This window comes from Triturus cristatus, chromosome 4_1 (genome assembly GCF_964204655.1).
Source record: "Triturus cristatus chromosome 4_1, aTriCri1.1, whole genome shotgun sequence".
Taxonomy (NCBI): domain Eukaryota; kingdom Metazoa; phylum Chordata; class Amphibia; order Caudata; family Salamandridae; genus Triturus; species Triturus cristatus.
In genome coordinates this window covers 127,997,898-128,004,981 of record NC_140585.1, presented here as the reverse complement: position 1 = coordinate 128,004,981, position 7,084 = coordinate 127,997,898, and positions in this window count along the sequence as shown.

Genomic DNA, 7,084 nt, shown 5'->3' with positions numbered 1-7,084 from the left:
TAGTGCAGTCTGGCGTTGCGGGGGGTGCGGGGTCCAGGGGTTCTGGCGCTGGGTGCGGTCCAGGCGTGGATTGGCGCAGACGGGCTTGCCGCCGCTGCGTGCGGCTGCTGTGTGGCCGCTTCGCGGCCTCCATATGAGGGCAGAGGGAGGGAGGAGCAGCTGGGAGGTGGGAGCGGGGCAGCCAATGGGATGAAGGGGGCAGGGCCGCGTGGCTCAGCGGCGGGGGAAAACCCGGGGAAAAACCCGAGGAAAAAACGGCGGGAAAAGATGGCGGGAGAGGGACAACAGAGCACAGGGGTACAGAAAGCAAAACACAGGGGCACTGAATGAAAAAACAAAGTGGCACAGAAAGTCAAGCGCAGGGGTACAGAATAAAAAAGGGAGCGAGCAGTCAGGCGGCAAAAGCGGCAACGGAGGTTCAACCCACAGGGGGCTGCGTGGCGGATGGGGGGAGCGACCTGCCTGGTGACAGGGTCAAAGGTCGCTCTCTACCACTGCTTCACGGCCTCCATATGAGGGCAGAGGGAGGGAGGAGCAGCTGGGAGGTGGGAGCGGGGCGGCCAATGGGAGTGAAGGGGGTGGGGCCGCGGGGCTCAGCAGCGGGGGAAAACCCAGGGAAAACCCCGAGGAAAAAACGGCGGGAAAAGATGGCGGGAGAGGGACAACAGAGCACAGGGGTACAGAAAGCAATACACAGGGGCACTGAATGAAAAAACAAAGTGGCACAGAAAGTCAAGCGCAGGGGTACAGAATAAAAAAGGGAGCGAGCAGTCAGGCGGCAAATGCGGCAACGGAGGTTCAACCCACAGGGGGCTGCGTGGCGGATGGGGGGAGCGACCTGCCTGGTGACAGGGTCAAAGGTCGCTCTCTACCACCGCTTCGCGGCCTCCATATGAGGGCAGAGGGAGGGAGGAGCAGCTGGGAGGTGGGAGCGGGCGGCCAATGGGAGTGAAGGGGGCGGGGCCGTGGGGCTCAGCGGCGGGGCAAAACCCGGGGAAAAACCAGAGGAAAAAACGGCGGGAAAAGATAGCGGGAGAGGGACAACAGAGCACAGGGGTACAGAAAGCAAAACACAGGGGCACTGAATGAAAAAACAAAGTCGCACAGAAAGTCAAGCGCAGGGGTACAGAATAAAAAAGGGAGCAACCAGTCAGGTGGCAAAAGCGGCAATGGAGGTTCAACCCACAGGGGGCTGCGTGGCGGATGGGGGGAGCGACCTGCCTGGTGACAGGGTCAAAGGTCGCTCTCTACCACCGCTTCAAGGCCTCCATATGAGGGCAGAGGGAGGGAGGAGCAGCTGGGAGGTGGGAGCGGGAGGGAGGAGCAGCTGGAGGTGGGAGCGGGGCGGCCAATGGGAGTGAAGGGGGTGGGGTCGCAGGAGCTCAGCGGCAGGGTAAAACCCGGGGAAAAAACGGTGGGAAAAGACGGCGGGAGAGGGACAACAGAGTACAGGGGTACAGAAAGCAAAACACAGGGGCACAGAATGAAAAAACAAAGTGGCACAGAAAGCCAAGCGCAGGGGTACAGGATAAAAAAGGGAGCAAGCAGTCAGGCGGCAAAAGTGGCAATGAAGGTTTAACCCACAGGGGGCTGCGTGGCGGATGGGGGGAGCGACCTGCCTGGTGACAGGGTCAAAGGTCGCTCTCTACCACTGCTTCGCGGCCTCCATATGAGGGCAGAGGGAGGGAGGAGCAGCTGGGAGGTGGGAGCGGGGCGGCCAATGGGAGTGAAGGGGGCGGGGCCGCAGGGGCTCAGCGGCGGGGGAAAACCCGGGGAAAAACCCGGGGAAAAAACGGCGGGAAAAGACGGCGGGAGAGGGACAACAGTGCACAGGGGTACAGAAAGCAAAACACAGGGGCACAGAATGAAAAAACAAAGTGGCACAGAAAGCCAAGCGCAGGGGTACAGAACAAAAAAGGGAGCGAGCAGTCATGCGGCAAAAGCGGCAACGGAGGTTCAACCCACAGGGGGCTGCGTGGCGGATGGGGGGAGCGACCTGCCTTCTGACAGGGTCAAAGGTCGCTCTCTACCACCGCTTCAAGGCCTCCATATGAGGGCAGAGGGAGGGAGGAGCAGCTGGGAGGTGGGAGCGGGCGGCCAATGGGAGTGAAGGGGGCGGGGCCGCAGGGGCTCAGCGGCGGGGGAAAACCCAGGGACAAACCCAGGGAAAAAACGGCGGGAAAAGACGGCGGGAGAGGGACAACAGAGCACAGGGGTACAGAAAGCAAAAACTCAATTTTTCCTTCCTCCCCCTTTCAGCATTGTCTCACTTTCAAACTCATCCAGAATCTTTCATTACTTTCCAACTAGTGCTTTGAAACCCGCCGGGTGGAGTTTGCACCCTTCTGAAAAGCGTACCCAGTCCAGGTGAGTCGTTGTGTTAAAAGGGGACGGAGAAAGTGAGACGCAATCTTGAGAAAATCCTTATTTTCTTAAATGAAAGACATAGCGCAGGGAGCACCTTTGTGAAATGTGGAGCACAACATAGCAGCAGTTTCCTTGGCATCCGACAGGGGGCACTGTTGGTTAGCTGTTCCTTCGACTTATCACTAGGGGGCACATGTACAAGGAAGTGCCGCAGCACGTCAACACAAGCCCTTTGGCTGCGCCATGCTGCGGCACTTCCAAAGCACAGGAATGCGACATATTTACAATAATATGTTGCATTCCTGTGCTCTTCCCTGCGCTGGCGCACAAACTGCTGCCATGCGCCAGTGCAGGCATGGTGCAAGGATGCCTGCGTCATGGAGAGATTGTTTTTGTGCACGAAGGGGCACCTTCCTGCACAAAAACAATCACTATAGGCATTTTCCTCTTTCAATGCGTGCTGTAGAATGCAGCACGTATTGAAAGAGGAAACAAGCATTGGCATAGCCAATAGGTCTTGCCTTTGGGACCTTATAAGTGTTTAGTTATTTAGCACAATATCGCTGGTGCAACAACATCAACTGTTGCATGGTTAAACACTTATAAGGTCCCAAAGGAACTGTAAAATACAGGGTACCATATTTATTTTATTTACCATAAGTTACTCTTTGTACAAACCTTCTCCACCATTTGTTTACTGTTTGGTTCTTTGGCAAACATAATTTACTTTGTAAAGATATTTAAACAAAGATTATATGTTGTTTTTCTGTGTCCTTGTCTTGTGTGCTTTTCATATCACTTGTCTGTTAGACCCGGCCTCGTAGCATGGCTCTTCCTGTCCTCGCACTACCTAACCTGGTACCTGGGACCCCAAGCACACGGCCCAGCCGATCCTTCCCACCAGAACACACACACGCGACCCGGGCATCCCCGTCCATGGCCTCTCTCCTTTCGGCCACCCCGGGCACGCGTGCCCACTTCATGCACCAAGATGGCCGCCCGGCCCCAGCACAACCCGGGCCTAGAGGCGCCACTCCGGCTAGAGGACATCCAGGGGATGAGAGAGGGAGGAGCCGTTTCTATCGCACCTCTGAACTCCCCTGGGATGATGGGTTTCGATCGACCCTCCGGCCTCCCTGAGGGCTGGCTCCACGCCTGCTGGGTGTCTGGGACTCCTCCCGACCCGGCCCTGAAAGGATCAAAAGACAATGGCAGGAAACCTCGACAAGCGACCCCCAGGTGACAAGACCCCTGCCTGCACAGACTCCGGACATCAAAGAGGGGTCGACCTATAACAAGGGGTGCTCTGGGACTGTCTGGCAGATTCGCCTTGGAACATCTGAGCCCTGCTGAGTGACTCGCGGCTCCCTGAAGATCGTAAGACCTCCGAACTTGTGCTTGAGCCCTGCTGAGTGACTCGCGGCTCCCTGAAGATCGTAAGACCTCCGAACTTGTGCTTGAGCCCTGCTGAGTGGCTCGCGGCTCCCTGAAGATCGTAAGACCTCCGAACTTGTGCCTGAGCCTGCTGAGTGACTCGCGGCTCCCTGAAGATCGTAAGACCTCCGAACTTGTGCTTGAGCCCTGCTGAGTGACTCGCGGCTCCCTGAAGATCGTAAGACCTCCGAACTTGTGCTTGAGCCTGCTGAGTGACTCGCGGCTCCCCCCAGACTCTCTTTGGTCCCGCCGGACCCCACGACGACAAGCGTATCCCCCGGCTCGAGGATTGTGAGCTGTGCGCCGGGTACGCTCCTGCATTTGATCCATATCCCCCCAAAGACTGTCCCGCTACCTCCTACCCCCGCCAAGACTCTGTGAGCCCACGCTCTGCTTGTAAATATCTTCCTTGCTGATCATAAAGATCCTACCACCTCGATTTGATAAAGCTTGAATCCTAAGAACCCTCGGTGTGGTGTCTCTTTGTCGTGTGGTGCCGAGTGTACGATCCTAGATACGAGATTCCTCCCCTGCGGAGTCTCCCGCCAGTGCCCGGCTACGATACTTTGAGGGTGGGTCTCAGGACCGTCAGGGCCCCCTCCGGGCCCCTCTGAGGTCGCCTTCTAAAATTGGTGGCAAGCGACGGGATTCGGGCCCATAACCTAGAGATCGTACCGTGAACGACTGACGCACTACCGACAAAGATGGCAGAAGGAAGCGCCATGAGCCCCGCAGAAACCAACACCAACAGGGTGTTCCAGGTGGAACAACTAGAAGAATACACGCACAAAGAACTGAAGCAATTCTGCAAAGAACTTAAAATCGCTACCACCGGTCTCAACACCAAAGAAGATTTGCAGAAAGCACTGAAAGCTTGGGTGGATGCCGGGGCCTCCCGCCCAGAAGGCATGGGGGAGCGACACGACGAAGCAGAACCCCCCCAAGGCGAAAGCAGCAGCAATCAGGTGCGAGGCTTTGTGCCAGACGGGGGCCTTTCCCCGGAAGAACTCGCAGACAGAGAGAGAAGTCGCAATCACGAACTCGAGTTAGCCAAACTCAAAATCGAAGGCGAATTGAAATTAGCGGAAAAAAAGCTAGCAGTAGAACAAATGCGCGTACAAGGCGAATTGGAAGAGAAGAAGCTCCAACGGGAGCACGAAGGAAGGAAGCTCCAACTAGAGCACGAACGCACCTTGAAGGAGATCGAGCTCGAAGCCAGAAACGAGGAAGGGAGGCCCCCGGGGAACCGAGAGGCGGCCTCCCCGGCGGAACAGAAGGTCCACATCCCCAAGGACGTGGTCAAAGAATATTATAAAAATGATGACATTCAACAATGGTTCAGGGCCTACGAGGTCGCCATGACCTCTCATCGGGTCCCGCAGAAGGACTGGGGGGCAGGGCTGTGGGGACGGTTTCTGAGCGAAGGAAGGGACACCCTGCTCGACCTACCCATCTCCCTGCAGACCTCCTACAGCCACATGAAAGAGGCTCTCCTCACCAGGTACGGCCTCACCCCAGAGATGTACCGTCAGCGATTCCGGGACTGCAGGAAGATCCCGGGCACCACCTGGGTGGAGTATGTAAACTTTTTCAGTCGGGCCTTCGATGGGTGGATCAAGGGCAGCAAGGTCACCACCCTCGAGGAACTCACCGACCTCATGTTGTGGGAACACCTGGCTGCGAACTGCTTTGTGGAACTACGCCAGCATCTGCTCGACAGCAAACTCACCGATCCCAGGAAGCTGGCTGTGGAAGCAGACCGCTGGACCAACACCCGGGTCTCCCGGAGCATTGTAGGAGAATACCCCCGAGCCAGTCAGGGACCACCCCGCCAGAGAGGGGGAGGGAACCAGGGAGGGCAGAGAGAGTCCCAGTCGAGTCCCCCGAAGACCCAACCTCCACCGTTCCCGGCGCCCCCCCCACCAGTCTCCGGACCCCCCGGGAGACGGGGGCACCGGGTAACCATCACTTGTTTCCGTTGTCAGAAGCCCGGGCACTACGCCAATGACCCGGAGTGCCCCATGGCCCCCAGGTCCCCCCTGCTGCAAACCCTGCTAGACAGATAGCCAACGTAGCCCTGGGGGAGGAGGTTGAGGACACCGGGGAGTGGGAACCCGCAGCTATGGCCCTAGTGTCCCTGGGAGATAGAGAGATGGTCCCTGGTAGCCTCCTGCCCTCCAACACGAAGAAGTACGGGCAGATCGTCAAGATCAATGGCCACCAAATAGAAGCCCTGCGAGACACCGGGGCCAGCATCACCGGTGTCCTCAGGCACTTAGTCCCCGAGGAGCAGATCCTACCCAACGTCTTTTGCCCCGTAATTTCCGCAGATAATAGAGAGAGTATGTGTCAGGTAGCCCTGGTGCCGTTTGAGTGGGGAGGGGTGATAGGTAAACTGAGGGTTGCCGTAAGAACCTCCCAGCCGGTCGACTGCCTCTTAGGGAACGACCTGGAGAGTTCTCCCTGGAAGTACGTCGAGCGCAAGGCCCACCTAGGAATGATGGGACTCCCCGAGTGGGTGTGCGCCACCACCCGATCTATGTCCGCCCGACTCACCCCCCTGGGGGAAGTCGAGGACACCCCGACCGAGGGAGTCAGAGCAGTCCCCGCCGAGGGTCCTCCCGTCCCCCCATCGGGAGGGTCAGTCGCCAGCGACAAACCCTCACCGTCCGACACCACCCCGGTCCCCGAGTTAGGCGATCTGGCCGAATTGGCCCCGTGGCGCCACGAGGGCGGGCCCACCCGGGAGGAGTTCTGCCGGGAGCAAGCCACCTGTCCTTCCCTGGTCGGACTGCGGCACCAGGCCGAGGGCCAAGCCGCAGGCGACCAAACCGGAACGCACCGAGTTTATTGGGAAAATAACCTCTTGTACAGTGAGCAGAAGTCGGTGGAGCTAGGATCCGGCCGGGTGCTGGTGGTACCCCTACACTTCCGAGACTTCCTCCTGGGCTTGGCCCACGACGTCCCCCTCGCCGGCCACCTGGGTCAGGACAAGACCTACAGCCGTCTCGTGACTCACTTTTACTGGCCTAGGATGAAAGCAGCTGTAGAAGCCCACTGCAAGTCCTGTCCCACGTGCCAGGCTAGTGGGAAGAGTGGGGGGAAGCGCAAGGCTCCCCTCCAACCCTTCCCGGTCGTCAGTACCCCATTCGAACGAGTCGGGATCGACATCGTGGGGCCCCTGGATCCCCCCACCTCCCAAGGTCACCGTTTCATCCTGGTCCTAGTGGATCACGCCACCCGATACCCTGAGGCGATCCCCCTACGCACCGTCACGGCTCCC